Source organism: Thermobia domestica, chromosome 5 (assembly GCF_964235325.1).
Source record: "Thermobia domestica chromosome 5, izTheDome1.hap1.1, whole genome shotgun sequence".
In the NCBI taxonomy this organism is placed as follows: Eukaryota; Metazoa; Arthropoda; class Insecta; order Zygentoma; family Lepismatidae; genus Thermobia; species Thermobia domestica.
The window spans coordinates 267,807,333-267,824,936 of NC_137458.1; the positions used below are offsets into that span (position 1 = coordinate 267,807,333).

General features: G+C 37.4%; 1 long non-coding RNA gene across 1 annotated transcript; it reads right to left on the reverse strand.

Annotated features, from left to right (window-relative positions):
• Positions 1-463: 463 nt before the first annotated feature.
• LOC145684841 (uncharacterized) lies at positions 464-10,883 on the reverse strand. The gene is made up of 3 exons (XR_014131411.1): positions 10,503-10,883; positions 4,736-4,874; positions 464-610 (listed from the first exon to the last, which is right to left on the reverse strand). It is a non-coding gene; the product is annotated as an uncharacterized LOC145684841 (long non-coding RNA).
• Between the last annotated feature and the right edge of the window lie 6,721 nt (positions 10,884-17,604).

Here is a 17,604-nt window from a genome sequence, read left to right on the forward strand (position 1 = left end):
ACTTGGATAAAGGATACATCTGAAATAGCAACAAAGAAATATATAATGATTTCTCTGGATAATTTGGATTAGTCCAGAATTCGAACACACACACGCTGGTAAGTCCAACATTTTTTTTTTTTTTTTTAACTTCGTTCTTCGGATTCCCAATAAAGTTGACTACTGAAAAGCTGAGTTATAGATTCTGTATTAAAACAACACCTTCGCTAGACATGTTCAGTATACACATTGTCTTACATACAGAACAATACATTAGTTATTAATGCATGTCTGAAATAATAGTGCTTCGTATAGAATTTTACTTCATCCAATCGCAATAGCACAAAGATAAAAAATATTGCTAGGGATAATGTTCTTATTACAGAGAAAAATAATTAAAATGGCTTAACATTAACAAATCATTTTCTTTAAACAGAGATAATATTTTATTATAATTTATGGAAGAAAGAAATAATTTGTAGTACAGTATCTTTATTAGGGTTATATATTCGTACAAAATAATGTAAGTACAACTGAGTCTGTCTTCAGAAAGGGCGTACTTTTAGCCACAACCTACACTGCTTCTTTTGACTGTCTTTCAAGCAGAATTCTGGTTTGATGCACGAAATACCTGCAACAAAAATCAGAAAATATTTAAAATGTTATATTCAGTGTGCTTAATTTGGTTGTACTTAACAATACAAAGTATCTTAACATTTTTGAGATTAAATGGACAAAATATGTTCGGTCAGGTATGGACTTTTGGGTTGCACGTAGAAAAACTATGAAGTGTTTATTGATGCTGAACAACAACTCAAAATGTATTACCATTCAAAAGTAAGTGGGTACCTCAATGGTGTTCGGGCTATCATGGGGTACCTAATGTCTGTATTTTTTAGATATATGAAAATATATGTCTCTAAAATGTAAGGAACTGACATCTGTTTACCGAAAACCTCAACTCGGTAAGCCTTATGGATATCGAGATATGGGAAAATAAAGAGCGACACTACAGAACTGTGGAGTTTGCGTACTAGATGGTGCAGTTTCGGAAACGTAATTACGAGGGCTTACAACAACCTCAAAAGTAGTTTCAATTAAATACACTACACACACGCCCTGATGGGGGTTTTCGGGTACCATGATATTCCCAGAACTCTCATTTCTAAATATTCTAAAATATGTCTTAATAACGTTTTAAAGAACGTTAGAGGTGTGTGTTTACCGAAACCGCAAGTCGGTACGCCTAACAGTTACCGAAATATGGTGAAATAAAAAGCGACACCATAGGTACGTGGAGCTTGCATATTAGACAGTACAATTTAGAAAATTAATTAAAATATGACTATCAAGATATTGTCAAATAAAGGGAGGATCCATATAGTTATGGGGTTTTCGTGTTAGGTGGTAAAATTTCCGAAACCGGTCATGTAAAGTTAATAAGCATCAGTAGCAATTTCATCTTAAAATAATTAGGTATTTCCATGGAGTTTAAGAACATCATGGGGTCTACCAAGATTAAATTTTAAAAGTTTTGTAAAATATATTTTGACATTTGTAAAGAGTATTAGAAATATGTATTTACCTAAAAGTTCCAGCTAGTACATCTAGCAGCTAGAGAGACACCATACAATAAAAGCGTATTAGATCTTGAAATTTCAGAAAACAATTATTGATCCTAACAAAAGTTAAATAAGATGGTACTTATATGGGTTAAGTGAGAACCTCAGACTCGTCAGTACAATTTCGATCGAAAGATTAATTCAGCTCTAAATTTTCTTTGGACAATTCCAAGCGTTCATCGGGCTCTGAAATAAAGTGAACATTTTTTGTCAATATCTAATATAGCAAGCGAGATATAAGGAATTATGTATTTTATGACGTCGTAAAAATAGAGACCCACATGGATTTGTACTTTTGAGTATTTGCTGTAAGAAGAAGAAATTTCAGAAAACAACCGTATATACCTTAATAGACAATTAAATGGGCGGGGGCACAGTGGCTTAGTGGTAGAGTGCTTACCTCTGGTGTATTGGGTTCTTGGTTCGATCCACGGCCAAGTCAGTTTGTAGTGGACATCGTATTCGTGGGTTTTCTCGGGGTACTCTCCTCCCACCTTTGCATTCCATCAATTCTGTCAACAACATTCACTTGCTTTAATCATAATCTCCCTGAGACTAAAATGCATAATCGTGGGTCGCTACACTGAAATATTTCCTTTTATTTAATTTTAAAATTAAATAGGGAGTTAAGTATGATCGTATCTCTACGGGTTAAGTGAATACTCCAATAGTTTCTGCAAAAAAAAAGATTAGTTAAACACCCTACCACTAAGCTACTGTGTCCCCGCCCATTGAATTGTCTATTAAGGTATATACAGTAGTTTTCTGATTTTTTTTTTCTTATAGGAAAGACCCAAAAGTACAAATATATAAAGATCTCTATTTTTACGCCATAAAATATATAATTCCTTTTATCTTGGTTACTATCTTAGATATTGACAGCGAATTTTCATTCTTTTGTACAGCTCGATGAACCATTGGAATTGCCTGAAGAAAACCTAGGACTGAACTAATCTTTCGATCGAAATTGTACTGAGGTACTGATTTAACCCATAGAAGTACCATCTTATTTAATTTTGTTGCGACCAATAATTGTTTCCGAAATTTCAAGCTTTTATTTCACAGTGTTTCTCCAGATGTTAGATGTACTAGCTGGAAGTTTTGGGTAAATACATATTTCAAATACTGTTTACAAATGTCAGATTATATTTTCAAAAGCTTTTAAAATTTAATTTTGGTAGACTCCATGATGTTCTAACACCCCATGAAGATATCTAATTACTTTAAGATGAAATTGCTACTGGTGTTTATTAACTTTCCATGACCGATTTCGGAAATTTTAGCATCTAACACGAAAACCCCTTAACTGTGTTGGTCCTCCCTTTATTTGACAACATCTTGATAGCCGTTAGTCATATTTTAATTCAATTTCCGAATTGTAGCGTCAAGTATGCAAGCCCCACATACCTATAGTTTATTCCCCCCCCTAAAAAAAATCAGTTCTTTACATTTTAGAGACATGTATTTCCATATATCTAAAATGCAGAAATTAGGTACCGCATTGGAACCCCATTGGAGTACTCACTTACTTTTGCATAGCAAGGTAAAAACGCCAGTGGTTCTCACTTTAAGTTTGAAAACATACTATTTTGTCTCTTCTCTGAGCATCGTGACTCTGTCGGAGCTGTACCATAGTTGGAAAGACTCACTGATCCTTCCTATAGTGACCATGTAGTCAGAATTCAAAAAGGAGTAGCCCTTGAAGGAAAAACAATATTTTAAAATCCTTGCACCAGTAGTCGTCACCTTAAAATCAAAATGTTCCAGTAGTAGTCAGGATTTTCTACCAGTGTTCATCACTCAAATAACTTGACAATTTATTCAAAAACGCACTGTGTATCAGTTTAGGGTTGAGAATACAATATAAAGTAGTAAGCTTAATAACTTTGCATCACTTTTAGCACTCAAGAAAGAAAATAAAAACGTTTTTACATACTTTTTAAAGCAATTTCAGAAAGAAAAATGTTTACTGAATTCAAAAGTTAACTGTATATCACTTCCACGTTAAGAGTACAATATTAAATACTATGTTTAATAACTATACGTCACTTTAAACTCTCGAGAATGAACATAAACAATTGTACATACATTTTAAAAACAATCTGAGAAACAAAATAAGTTAACTGAATTCAAACTTTAATTATACATCACCTTAAGCTTAAGAATACACTATAAAATGCTGAGATTAATAAAAAATGAAATCTTTAAGTTTAACGTCCCACGGTTATGCCGGTTAGGATAAGGAGACGGTGATAATGAGAAATGAGTGAAATGGTGGAATGAACAAAGTGGGAGGAAACGGGAGAACCCCGAGAAAACCCACGAGCAAGGTGTTTGTCCACCACAAAGTCCACACGGCGCGAGTTGGGATCGAACCAGGGACCCCAAGCACCGGAGGTGAACGCTCTACCACTGAGCCACCGCCCCCCTGAGATTAATAACAATGCATTACTGAAGAATGAAAACAAAAATGTTTTAGCTACCTATATTGTATTTACATGTTATTTCTCATTAACATTTTTTTTTTTTTTTTTTTGATAACTCATGATCAAGTCTAGGGATGCGCAAGAGAAAAGATTTGAGGTTGTCTCCTCTCGAAAAGGTGCCGCGAAAGTTGTCTCGTCTCGAAAACTGGATCCGTTTCTATTGGAAAAGCTCTATCTTGCCTCGAATTTCGTAACAAAAATTGTCTCGTGCGCATCCCTAATCAGGTCCATAGCCAAAAACTTCATTTCGGAGGGTGCTCGATAGGGCTTTGGGATATCCGAATTTAGATATAGATAATCGATGTCGACAAACTATCGAAACTTGTTCGAAATATCGAAAAATACAGCAATATCGAAATATAAACAATATCAAAAATCGAAAATATAGAAATATGAAAGAGATCAAAAATATGGATATATCGAACAAAAATGGATATATGATCTTGGAATACGATTTGGTGGAATAATGAGGGAGAAAAATAATCATTGATTAAATATTAAATTGAAAAGAAATAAGAGCCTGACGCTCAAATACTTATCTATCCGGCACCCATCTTGATCCCCATAAAATATCATGAAGTGCTTCATTGATTCTAAACCCAATAATAGTAATTTAACAATAAACACAATATATAATTTACTACGCACCTTGAAATGTAGAAATTAATGATTGTAATCCCCAGCTTTCCAATAGACCTTTGATTTCTCCAAATGAAGATTCGGATATCTTGTTTCTTCTCAAGCAATAATGGGTTACAATAATCAGTTGCAGTCCAAAGCCAAGTCACTAAGTTAAGCATAAAAATAAAAGAATTCATTAGTTAGATGCATACAAAATCCTACGCATGTAAATCCGAATCTACTTGTATTAAATTGTAAATTTAAACAAACTAAATTATACTACAGTTATAGTGACATCAAACATACATTAAATAAGGTATACAGGGTGTCTCAAAAGTCCCCTGACATAGGGTAACTCTGTTATTATCAGAGTTACAACAGAATGTAGGAGGGAAAAGCATATCCAATTATGATGTTTTCAATCTAAAGTGAAGGAATTTTTAAAATCGGATGACCCGTTTGCGCTGTACACTCTCTATGCGCCCAATGTGAAATGAAAATGCAACGTTGCCATTTACCTGGACCCACAACAGAAGTGAGTGAAGTTACTGTCTTTTACGCTAACATGTCGATGGCCAGCCCCCGTTTCAAACAGTAACTTCATTCACTTATGTCGTGGGTCCAGGTAAATGACAACGTTGCATTTTCATTTAAAATTGGGTGCATAAAGAGTATACAGCACATTCATCTTGTCCGATTTTTTAAAAAAGTGTTCACTTTAGATTGAAAACGTCATATTTCGAGATGTTTTTCCTCTTACATTTTGTCGTAACTCTGATAATAACAGAGTTACCCTATGTCAGGGAACGTTTGAGACATCCTGTATACATCATAAGAGGTTCCTTTCTTAATTCTACACGGATGTGGTTTCATTGAATGTGAGGTGGGTGATACACATTAGGCCTTTTGGGAGTACGTCACACGGACGACCGTAATTGTGTGTTCAAAATTTTTATGAACTGGTGGGATATGTGATACATATGGCCACGGGCTAGAATTTTCTCAGTATGTCAAATATGCAATCAGATTTCATGCAGCTTAATTTGGTGAAAAGCTATTGCCAATTGAACGTTACATTTACCTCTTTCTTGCAGATGTTGAACCATGCCGTTAGCACGTGAGGAATGGATCGAAATAATCAAACTGTGGGGCGGGAGGAGTATATGTGCAGTGGTTGCCGATTGCAGAGTCATCCACAATGTGACTCTGTGTCACATGTTTCAGTGTCACAGTAATTAACTAAATTTGAGAAGACGGGCACATTCGTAAACATACATCGTAGCGGTTCAAACTCGCGGGACCTTGTTCCTTCCCCATTTTGAACCGGTACATGAAAATGCCATTTACTCCATGTTTGCCTGCGCCGATTTTGAAAATTCCTTCACTAATCGATTTCTCCCGTTGAGTACTACAAGAACCAGTTAAAATCTCGCGGGCCCTTTATTCTTCCCCATTTTGAACCGGTACATGAAAGTGCGATTTTTTTTCATGCTTGCCTGCGCCGATTTTGAAAATTCCTTGACTAGTCGATTTCTCTCGACGAGTACTACAAGAATCAGTTAAAATCTCGCGGGCCCTTTTTTCTTCCCATTTTGAACCGGTACCTGAAAATGCGATTTTCTTCATGTTTGCCTGTGCCGATTTTGAAAATTCTTTCAGTAATCTATTTCTGTCGTCGAGTACTACAAGAATCAGTTAAAATCTCGCGGGCCCTTTTTTCTTCCCCATTTTGAACCGGTACATGAAAGTGCGATTTTTTTTCATGCTTGCCTGCGCCGATTTTGAACATTCCTTCACTAATCGATTTCTCTCGTCGAGTACTATAAGAATCAGTTAAAATCTCGCGGTCCTTTTTTCTTCTCATTTTGAACCGGTACCTGAAAATGCGATTTTCTTCATGTTTGCCTGTGCCGATTTTGAAAATTCTTTCAGTAATCTATTTCTGTCGTCGAGTACTACAAGAATCAGTTAAAATCTCGCGGGCCCTTTTTTCTTCCCCAAGCCAATATTTTTTTGTATATTTTGAATGTATTCAAGTATGGAACAAAAGTATTATATAATTCCCTTAGTAGGCTTCTCAACTTAATATTTTTCAACTTAAATTTTATTTATTTTAATTATTTATTTTCTTGTGACTCAATATTTAATTGCAATCGTTCATTGGGGAGAAGGGTGGCCATTCTCAAATATATAAATATAGTATTCTTAAAATTTATGTGTTCTCGTACTATTAGTTTCTTCCACTAGACCTGGAAATTGCAAAATTAATACCTTTAAAACCTGCAAAATTCAGGGAAATTGAGTTCCATATTTATGTATGAACACTGCTATTTACAATTTTTTTTTTTTTCGAATAGGGAGAACTGTACGAAAGGGTGGTTTGAGAATAGTATAACAGTAGGTTTCTGGGAGTGTTGTTCGAAATGAAATCTTTAAGTTTTACGTCCCACTATTATGCTGGCTAGGCTCAAGATGACGGGGTGTTGTTCGGTGGGGGTCAATGTTGCCAATTTTGGGTAAAGTCGCTAAATAAGGGGAATTCGACCTCAACGATAGCGCAGGGTGACCATAAAATTTTCAGTTAAAAACGGGACAGGTTCTTGCAACACTAGACTTTTAGATCTACCTTTGTTCTTATCAGTGCCTTGATATCAGAGTTCCCCCTCTCTCTCTTCGTTACAGAGCGGGTACTTATGAAAAAGGAAAGACACGTTGAAGTTTGTTTAACACACAACCAACTGCTAAAACCTCTGCTGCCTTTCGAGCAGTACTGCGAACTATAGAGTATTTTTAATATAGGGATTTTCAGTTCAATTTTTGCCGCTTTGTTATTATTAATACTTTTAAAAGGAGTAAAGGTACTGGGTTTGTTATTTACTTCTTTCATTTACATAAAACGGGACGAATACTACTTTTTTCCATCTACTGACGGGACGGCCGCGACACGCCCCTAAAACGGGACTGTCCCGGTCAAAACGGGACGTATGGTCGCCCTACGATAACGACAAAAAAAAAAATTCCGATTGGAGACTTTTTTGGGTGATTTTTAAATAACGATTTACCTACTTACACATTTAGCGACTTTTTGCTGCAAACAAAATGTTCATCTGTAGAGAAGCATTATTAGTTCAAAACAGTTTTTACGTTCTTTTTTTCTGTTTGTTTGTTTTAATCAGCGCAAGTGATGAAGAGTTTGGAAATACAGCGTACTCACTACTCCACAATCCTGCATTGTTATGTTACCCTGAAGAATAACTACAAACTTGATGTCCTTTAGTTCGCAGAGTTTCCGTTGAGAGACACACGTAATACATCATTACCGATAGCAACAAGATTAGCTATAGATGCGTGAAAAAAGGCGAAGAAGGTGTTTGTTATATTTGTCCTCTGGGGTCTTTTAATTATTCTGCACTTTTTCTTTTACAAAAAATTGCTTAACGTAAGTACTGTAGTGTTAATTATTTCGGAACTATTTTGACCACAACATGAACAAAAGTACCCGAAACAACCTGAAATGATCCCTGAATTAAAGGATTGGTTGCGCCCTGTTTACAAAGATGTGAATAGAACCAGCGGCGCAAATCTGTCTTCAACATTGGGGGGGGAGGGTAAGACCGTTACCATACTTTTTTTGGCGATGTCCAAAATACTTATGAAGTTGAAAAACAATGTTGTGGAGGATCAGAGTTGTCTTTAGCGTTAGGAGGCTGCAGATTTGAGGCTTATTCTGGGGGACATCTCACGTTCCTTTGTAGCAATCGGACAAAAATCATCAAATTTCTCCCAAAAAACACATTTCAAATCGGATTATTTGGGAGAAGTCCCCCTCAGTTCCAAGATTGGAGGGGACATGTATCCGTCATCCCCCCCCCCGGGATTTGCGCCAGTGAGTAGAACATATTGTTTAGTTTACATCTACAACTTTTACAATGCTTATAGACAATGAATTTCTCGATTATTTCTTATAGCGACTTTTCACCCAAAATTGAAGTCGTCACCTCTCGTTTCGCAAACTTATTGCCAACATTTTAGAAACTGGTTGCGGGGAGAGCTACAATGGATGATTCAAGTTATTTCGTCGCTTCCCTGTGAACCTAAGTACAAGATTCCAAAAGTCACATTTTTTTGGTTCCAAACAATATGTCTGCTGGGTGAAAGCATAGACTGGAATGTGTTGCCTTTCTTACCTTAACTTTAATCCCATAGTAGCTCCTTTCCCAAAGTTAAAAAAATGCAATTCTTCCTTTCTTAATAGTACTTATGACCATGGGCGGCGATTAGGGGTGGCAAAGGGGGGCAGTTGCCCCCCCACTTTTCTCAAATGACCTATTAATGTATATAGTTTCAACCAGGGAAGTTTGTATATTAACATTGATATACAAATATTCAGATCATGTCTTGCCCCCCCACTTTTAACGTCCAATCGCCGCCACTGCTTATGACCCAAAGTATTACGTAAGCATTGTATGTTACTTATGTAGCTCACAGAGCCGCAGCTATGGGCAAGCAAGCAAAGCACGTGTCCCGGGCGCGTGGTTGGAGGGGCGCCTAAAAGAGAGGTTATATATTAGTACTTTTCCTGTCGGTATTTAATACTTTTCATCAGAGTGCGAAATCATGAAATCAAAGTGAGAGGAAAAAATGAAATGAAATCTTTGAGTTTTACGTCCCACGGTTATGCCGGTTAGGCTAAAGGAGACGGTGATTATGAGAAATGAATGAAATGGTGGAATGAAGTAAGTGGGAGGAAATGGGAGAACCCCGAGAAAACCCACGCACACGGTGTTTGTCCACCACAAGGTTCACTTGGCGGGGCTAGGATCGAATCCGTGACCCCAAGCACCAGAGGTGAACGCTCTACCACTGAGCCACCGCGGCCCTAAAAGTGAGAGGAGACTGGAGGAGTGAAGAGAGAGAGAGAGAGACAGAGAGAGAGAGAGAGAGAAGAAAACGCTCGCACTTTTACACTTCAAAGTAAATTAAGTCATTTATTTTTTCTGTCCCCCTCCTCCCCCTCCCCTAAGTTCTACTGTCAAAGTAAATAGCTAAAAACACTCCCAGGCCAGAAGCGCATCTACGTTGGAAATTTGATCGAGATCGGTCGGTCGGTGCAAGAGATTAAGAAAAAATGAAATGAAACCTTTGAGTTTTACGTCCCACAGTTATGCCAGTTAGGCTAAGGGAGACGCTGATGATGAGCAATGAATTAAATGGTGGAATGAAGTAAGTGGGAGGAAATGGGAGAACCCCGAGAAAATCCACGCACACGGTGTTTGTCCACCACAAGGTTCACTTGGCGGGGCTAGGATCGAATCCGGGACCCCAAGCACCAGAGGTGAACGCTCTACCACTGAGCCACCGCGGCCCCCGGCCGGGAATCGAACCCGGGTGTCCCACGCCAAAGGCGTGTTCATTAACCACTTAGCCACGAAAGAGCTCATCTGTGAGGCAGTGTAAACCCCCCAAAAAAGAAAGAAAATAAACGCACACTGGATGTTTGCGCAACTGAGGATCAAAACATTCTCAATGGAGTATGAGAAATAGTAAACGTCAATCAATGTGTTCTTTTGCTTATTCATTACTTCGTTAATACTTAATTCCTTCTAGAAATAGTGAAACAATACTATGAAGAAACACTAATTAAACTAATAACAATTACGTTGTATTTCTTACCATACCGTTTTTACCACCCATAGAATTTCAATCTAGCACTATACTGCATTATCACGCCGTAACGAAAGCTGAAATTCAAAGACATGGCACTCGTTAACTGTTGAAGCTGTGTTGTAGCTACCTGTATATCACGCGGCCTTCGTTGGTACTCCTCAACATAAATACGTCACAGCCCAAAGCCAGGAAACATCACAAACAGAAGACAGGGGCACAAGCAGTGCCTGACACTTCACGAACTCAAACCCACCAAGACTCAACTCAACATGACCTTCAATTACGTTCTAGAAACCAAACCAGTGCTAGGCACAAACTCACCAACTTCCTATATGAAAACACAAGAAAAAAATCTAACGTTTTTGTTCCAAAGTGATGACATAACAATAATACTAAAAAGGTTTTAATTTTCAGTAACCCAAACATTAATTAACTAGGGAACATAACAAAGCAAAAATAAATAAATAAAAATAAATTAAATTAAAAAATAAAAACCTGACAAGTAAGCTCTCCCTGACTACTTTTTTTTTTTAAATTTCAGTGAGGCTGTAAAATATGTCAATATCTTCGTTATATATATATATATATATATATATATATATATATATATATATATATATATATATATATATATATCATTGTAAACAAGTTCTTTAAACAAAAGAAAGCTCTGAGAGCGCTTACCTCTGACGCGGTAGGTCCCTGGTTCGATTCCTGCTCCCGACAAATAGGCTTTTGGTGAACACTGTAGTTGTGGTTATTCTTAAGACTTTCCAGTTTCCTTACATTTTCTTGATTCCACCATTATCATGTATCTCATCGTCACCTTCTCTCTTACATTGATGTACAATCATGGGGCGTTAAACTAAAAGAAAAAAAAATCTTGCAAATATCCTAGTAAAAATGAGTTTTCTAAACTACACTAGTGGCCCCGCGTAGCGTATTCGCTAACGCTCTCGCCTTCGGTGCGAACGGTCCCGGGTTCGATCCCGGTGGGGGAACTCGGTCGAAAAAGTATCAAAAGATTTTAAGTCCAGCCATCCTGAATGAGGTTTCCTTGGCTTTTCCTCATTCACAGCAGGCAAATGCCGGAGTGGTACCTAACATATAGGTCCCAAGCCGTTTTCTCCCTTCCGAAATCCAAAAATGAAAATGAAATCTTTGAGTTTTACGTCCCACGGTTATGCCGGTTAGGCTAAAGGAGACGGTGATGATGAGTAATGTATGAAATGGTGGAATGAAGAAAGTGGGAGGAAACGGGAGAACCCCAAGAAAACCCACGCACACGGTGTTTGTCCACCACAAAGTTCACTTGGCGGGAGCTGGGATCGAACCCGGGACCCCAAGCACCAGAGGTGAACGCTCTACCACTGAGCCACCGCGGCCCCATTTTTCCCCAATCCATTCTTCCCTTCCTTTCCCCGGATAGTGTGATCACCGAGGGAAGTCATCCCTCATATGCGACGGGCTAACAAGGCCATTGATGCCGAAAGCCCAGAAATCTAAATCCTAAATCTTCACTACACAAGGGAATTTTCGCGCTGAAAACGGTTTATTAGCAATTATGTTAAGCAGCCCTGTAGTAAATCTGCACCAAGTAATAAATCGTCACATATAAAACGGAATGAATAAACACATAACATTCATTTTGCTACCTTGAAATGTAAAATGTTTCAAAACATTAATATTCAAAGATTTCTCAAAATTCAGATTCACCCATTCCATTGTCCTCAATCATTAACGAGTTTTACAATAGTAAGAATTGTATTCGTAAACTACATTACTTACTTAGTACTATATTAAAGCAAGTTACACTAAAAGAATATATAATTAATGGAATATTTAACTAAAGTAATAGTTAACTAGTGTACTTACCCAAGCATTTTTCCTTCCTCTCTTCTTTTCCGTTTGTAAACAACCTCGTTTCGCAAGCAAAAGACGGTAGTTCAATGACGTCAGCCATGGCGAAAGAAAGAGGTGTCTATAGGCGGCCTGGATCTCACACACAGATGGACGTATATAACATATAGCTGAAGTATTTAACATACGTATATGTATGTAAAATACAGAAGATTGTTAGAAGTCAGACATCCTGCAGCGACATGATGTAATATCTAAGCGGGTAAAAGGCAGTACCTGTGTAGCATATGGATAAAGTACGCTCCGTACAGATTTCCTTAGTAAACATAACGAATCCTTGTATTTGTACAATACACCGCTGTCCGGATAATGGATTTTTCTCAGTGTATATATATATATGTATTGTTTTTTATTTTTATGTTTGCACTGTAAGCTATAATTTTTATAGTGTTTTCGGAAGCGAAGGAAATCATATTTATACATTTTACTGCTTTATGTAGACATGAAATAATAAAAATACACAATTTTTGTACGTAAAAACGTACATGAAAGGCAAAACAAATGAAAAGTAATGACATATATGATGTAGGGTTGCCAACTTCGGAAATAAAATTACCAGCATCCCCTCAAAGTTCCCTATGATATAGACCTAAGTGTGAAGTATCTATGTTCGGACCCATCCATCAGAAGGAAATGTATACTATCGTGGACAAAATTGTATTCACATGTATTCTGCATAGGCCCTATCCTTAGTACATTCACTAATAGGCTTAACAGATACCTTGTGCTAAATGTGAGAAACTAGAGCTAGTATTGATCATTTTATTGTATTTACCGGTAACTATTACTTCAAGATTATCGAAAGAGATAGACAAAAATATATTAATCCTTATGCGACAATTTTGGATTTACAAAATAAAATTTACTTTACGTTTTAACTATAGGAAATTACTTTAAGAAGTCCTAAGGAAGGAAGTTGTTAATTCAAGGACAGTTGTCATACGCAGCAGCTAGAAACGTGAAACTAAACAATGCAACAAACATTATACTAACGAAACACCTAAAGTTATTTGTCAACAATCGATGGTCAATTTAAAATGTATCGCTATATTTATGCCTCACAATCATGACAAATTATAGGCCTACGCTTTTATCTCTATTGTTGAAAACAATGTTTCACAATAAAATCTAATTGTTATCAAATTTCTTAAATAAATGAAGAAACCCACACATTTAAAAAAAAAATATCGCTTAATATATAATACAACGGAAATTTGTATTTGTAAAGGCACTGTTGAAGAATTTCGATGTTCGATGTTTTACTCTGGATTACAGATTTCAAAATACTAGTCACAAAGGGGCTGGTAAGAAGTTTGTACCGGCAGGCCCGGACTGGCCCAGGTGGCTAGGTGGCGATCCCCGCCCAGACAGGGGCCAAATAAAAATTTTAATAAAAAAGTCAGGAGGAAGAGTTAAAAAACTTGGTACCCAACAGAAAGACGACTAAGTTCACTTTCGTGATTTATGATATAACGGCATCGTGCCGTCGCCTTTGTAACAAGATCCTTTAGTTTTGGCATTCTTGAGTCACTCATGAGTGCTTGCTTTCATCTTTCAGTAGTTGCAATTTTATCAGCCAAGAAGTCGAGCCGCGGTCAGTTATTCAGTTATGCCTCTTTCACATTATCCGTCGATTTGCCGGATTCGGTTTCGGCCCCTTTCATATTATCCGGCGTTTTGCCGTGGATGAAAAATATGCGAGCAGGGTTGTTGTGCAACTGAAGATACAAAACTCAGTGACTCTTGTCGTGTTGTGGTGGTTGTAATGGACAGACGCAAAATGTGTTTTCTACTCGAGTTGTTAAGACAAAGGCAGAAAAAAAAAAAAACGTCAGAGACACATACGGGCCTGTTTGTTACCGAATGAGAGAACATGCCACATACAGAAAAGATGTGCACTTTTTATTAGAGAAGCGGCATTTTGGAAGACATTTTTCTATACTGTTTCCACAATTGATAAACTTGGGCAAAATAGCGGCCCGGTTCTGGATATTTAAAATACCGTTCCGGTATTCAACTGTTGTGACTGAGAAAATCAGGCTAAAGTCCTCTCTGGATAGTCAACCGTTGAGGTCTATCCGAGAATCTCAAGCCAACATTCAGCCACTGCCCCAAAGACTGGTCTGTAGGCATTATTATTGTTATTACTAGCTGTTATGCCCGTTCTTCGCACGGGTCAGATAAAATATCAATGTAAACAAACTGAACAATGAGAGAAGAATTAAGAAACATTTCTAAAATTAGATACATTTTGTGTGAATATGTATCCAATAACATACGTGTTTTTATTGGGAAGGCCGATGGGGGCTGAATTTGAACGCAAACACTATCGGGAGTATCAATATACATCTGAGCGACCTCGATAAATATGAATTCGACACAAATATTGGTCATTTTCTACTACTTTTACATGTCCCGGTAAACGCCCCCTGAGACCCCTCCCTGGTTCGAATTGTGAAAAAATCGCCTCTGGTCTTCAGCCGATACCGCAAAAACTATGAATGTGACACTAACAACTGTCATTTTCTAATTTTACATAGAAAGTAAACGCCTCTGTGATCCTCTGGTTCCAATTTTGAAAATACAACGCCTCTGGCTCCCAGTCAACAGGGGCTGTATTTGGAAGTCAACGCCTTGGGAGAATCACCATTCATCTCAGCGACAGCGAAAACTATTGATTTGACACTAATATTGGTCATTTTCGATTATTTTTACATGTCTCGCAATTCTCCAGCCCGGTGACTCCTGGCCCGCATACAATGGTGGCTGAATTTGAAAATCATCGCTAATGAAAGTATCACCATTTATCTCAGACCGCGAAAACTGTGAATTATTGGTCATTGTGGATTATCTTTTACATGTCTCGGTGATCTTCTGGCCCAAGTTCCTTAGCTAATGGGGACTAAATGTGAAAGTAAACGCTATCTTGAGTTTCACCATTGAGCTCAGTGACCCCAAAAACTATGGATTTGACATTAATATCGGTCATTTTCGATTATTTTTACATGTCTCGAAATTCCTCCCCCCCACCCTCTGGTGATCCCCGGCCCGCATACAAATGGTGGCTGAAGTCATCGCTAATGGTAGTGTTACCATTGATCTCAGCGACCGCGAAAACTATGGATTTGACACTAATATCGATCATTTTCTACTACTTTTACATGTCCTGGTAAACGCCCCCCTGAGACCTCCTGGTTCAAATTTTGAAAAAAAAACGCATCGGTTTGATCTGGAGCCTGGACCAAGGTGCCCGTGACCAAATTTTGGTAACTTTCGGTCCACTCGTATGGTCCCTAGGCCGCACAAAGACAGACAGACACATAAACTCTTTATTTTATTTATATTAGATTATTATTATTATTATTATTATTATTATTATTATTATTATTATACTATTTCGGGTTTATTCTTTTGTTTTAAGCGTTCCGACTATTGACTCAAGTCTCTTTAAAGCACTGCTCTAGTCTCTGAATTCAGAGGACTATTCAAGAGATTACAGCCAGATAATTATAAAATATATAAAGTACGGTATATTTATCAAATATCACATCATGAATTCTCTCTTGCTTTGCGTAGCAAAATAGTACATAAATATATAGCAAAAGACTGTTTTGCTGAAATATTTGATAGTGTATATTTCAATTTTGGGTCACCACAAATTTATAGAAGCAGAAGGTCATTTGTCCAGTGCTACACGGACATCTCCCAATCTTCTATTACATAGAAAAAAATAATTTATATTGATTTCGACACTTGGGTAGTATTGGTCGTTTTCCATTAATTTTACATGTCATCTTTCCCCATATGTTGTATATACAGGTTTGGTTAATTATTCCAGATGTACTGGGCTAGAACATAACCACATACACAAACACACTCCACATAACACACAAAACCACACGCTCCCATATTATAGCAGCCACTTTCTGCTCTTTCCTGGCAACACTTGCTTCCTCCCCCAACACCCATCCGGTAGTTTGCCGCGTATATGTGAAGAGCCTCATTGCTTGTAATGTCCCGCTTGGCTATACACGGCGATTTGCCGCGCCGGATTCTAGCTGGGAGATCCGGCTGTTTTTGCTCGCCGGATGAATGTCCGGCGACCGCCGGACATATGTGAAGAGCTTCATTGCTTGCAATGTCTTTCTACCTCGTCCGGCAATTCGCCGGTACCGGATCCGGCAAATCGCCGGATAATGTGAAAGGGACATTACTGTAAGGTAGTGTTTGTTTTTATCGTGTCGTTTCGAAAACTACCGTGAGAGCGGAAGTTATGTTATTGTAACAAGGGGATTATAAATTAGGACTTCTTGAATCTACGCACTGATAAGTGAAAAGTTATTAAATTCTTCGTACGTATGTAGGTGTTTCTTTTAAATAAAACTGTAGCTGCTGTTGAATCCGGCTTTACGGTTCTTGTTCTGCATTCATATACTACATTTGCTATTACACTAAGAACTGGATATACACTTAAATTTAGAATAAAATTACGTAAATCGAAATAACAATTCATTACACTACTTTCTGGTAGCAATATTAAGATTTACTATTGATAATTTATTTCCTGCTCTTTTATCATGTCGCAAGCATATTAGATAATTCCATTACGATCTCCTGTAGGCCTACATGTGCACACGATTTGCATATATACAGCCAATCTGTTTACTTGACATAGTTCGTGGACCACAAGTGCTTACTAATAATTAGTGCTTGGAAGTTGAAGACCTAAAAATTGCCTGAAAAGGACCTATAAAAAGACCTAAAAAGATTTAGAAAAGGACCTAAAAACTGTAAAAAGACGTAAAAATAAGACCCAATTTAATTAGAATTACATATTTAATGAATATAATGCTCAAGAAATTACAAGCTTCTGGTAGGTTAAGGGTCTATCCTTCTTCCACAAACTGAAGTCCAAACCAAAATAAGAAAACTTCCCTACCCTTACCACCCCTTACTGAAAGGACATTGTTACGCCTCCTTATCTAACTTGTGCTTGTTGCAGATCTGGTCTTATCAGTCCAGTCGCTGAAGAATGTCTTATCTATTGAATTTTCTTTACTAAGAGGTGGCAGTGATTCGAGTTAATGGCCAGTAAATTTACTGTCGAAAGATGAAGTGCAAAAAAAGACGTTAAGACCTATGAAAAGCTTTAAAAAAGACCAGTAAACAAAGAAACGCCCAAAAAGACAAAAAAGAATAAATAAAATCTATCATTTTCTAGCCTACACTGACCCAAAATGAACATGTTAAACCTCGTCTTCGGGCACTCGTAACAAAGAGGATTTTTCCTCAACTTCCTGGCCTTAGAT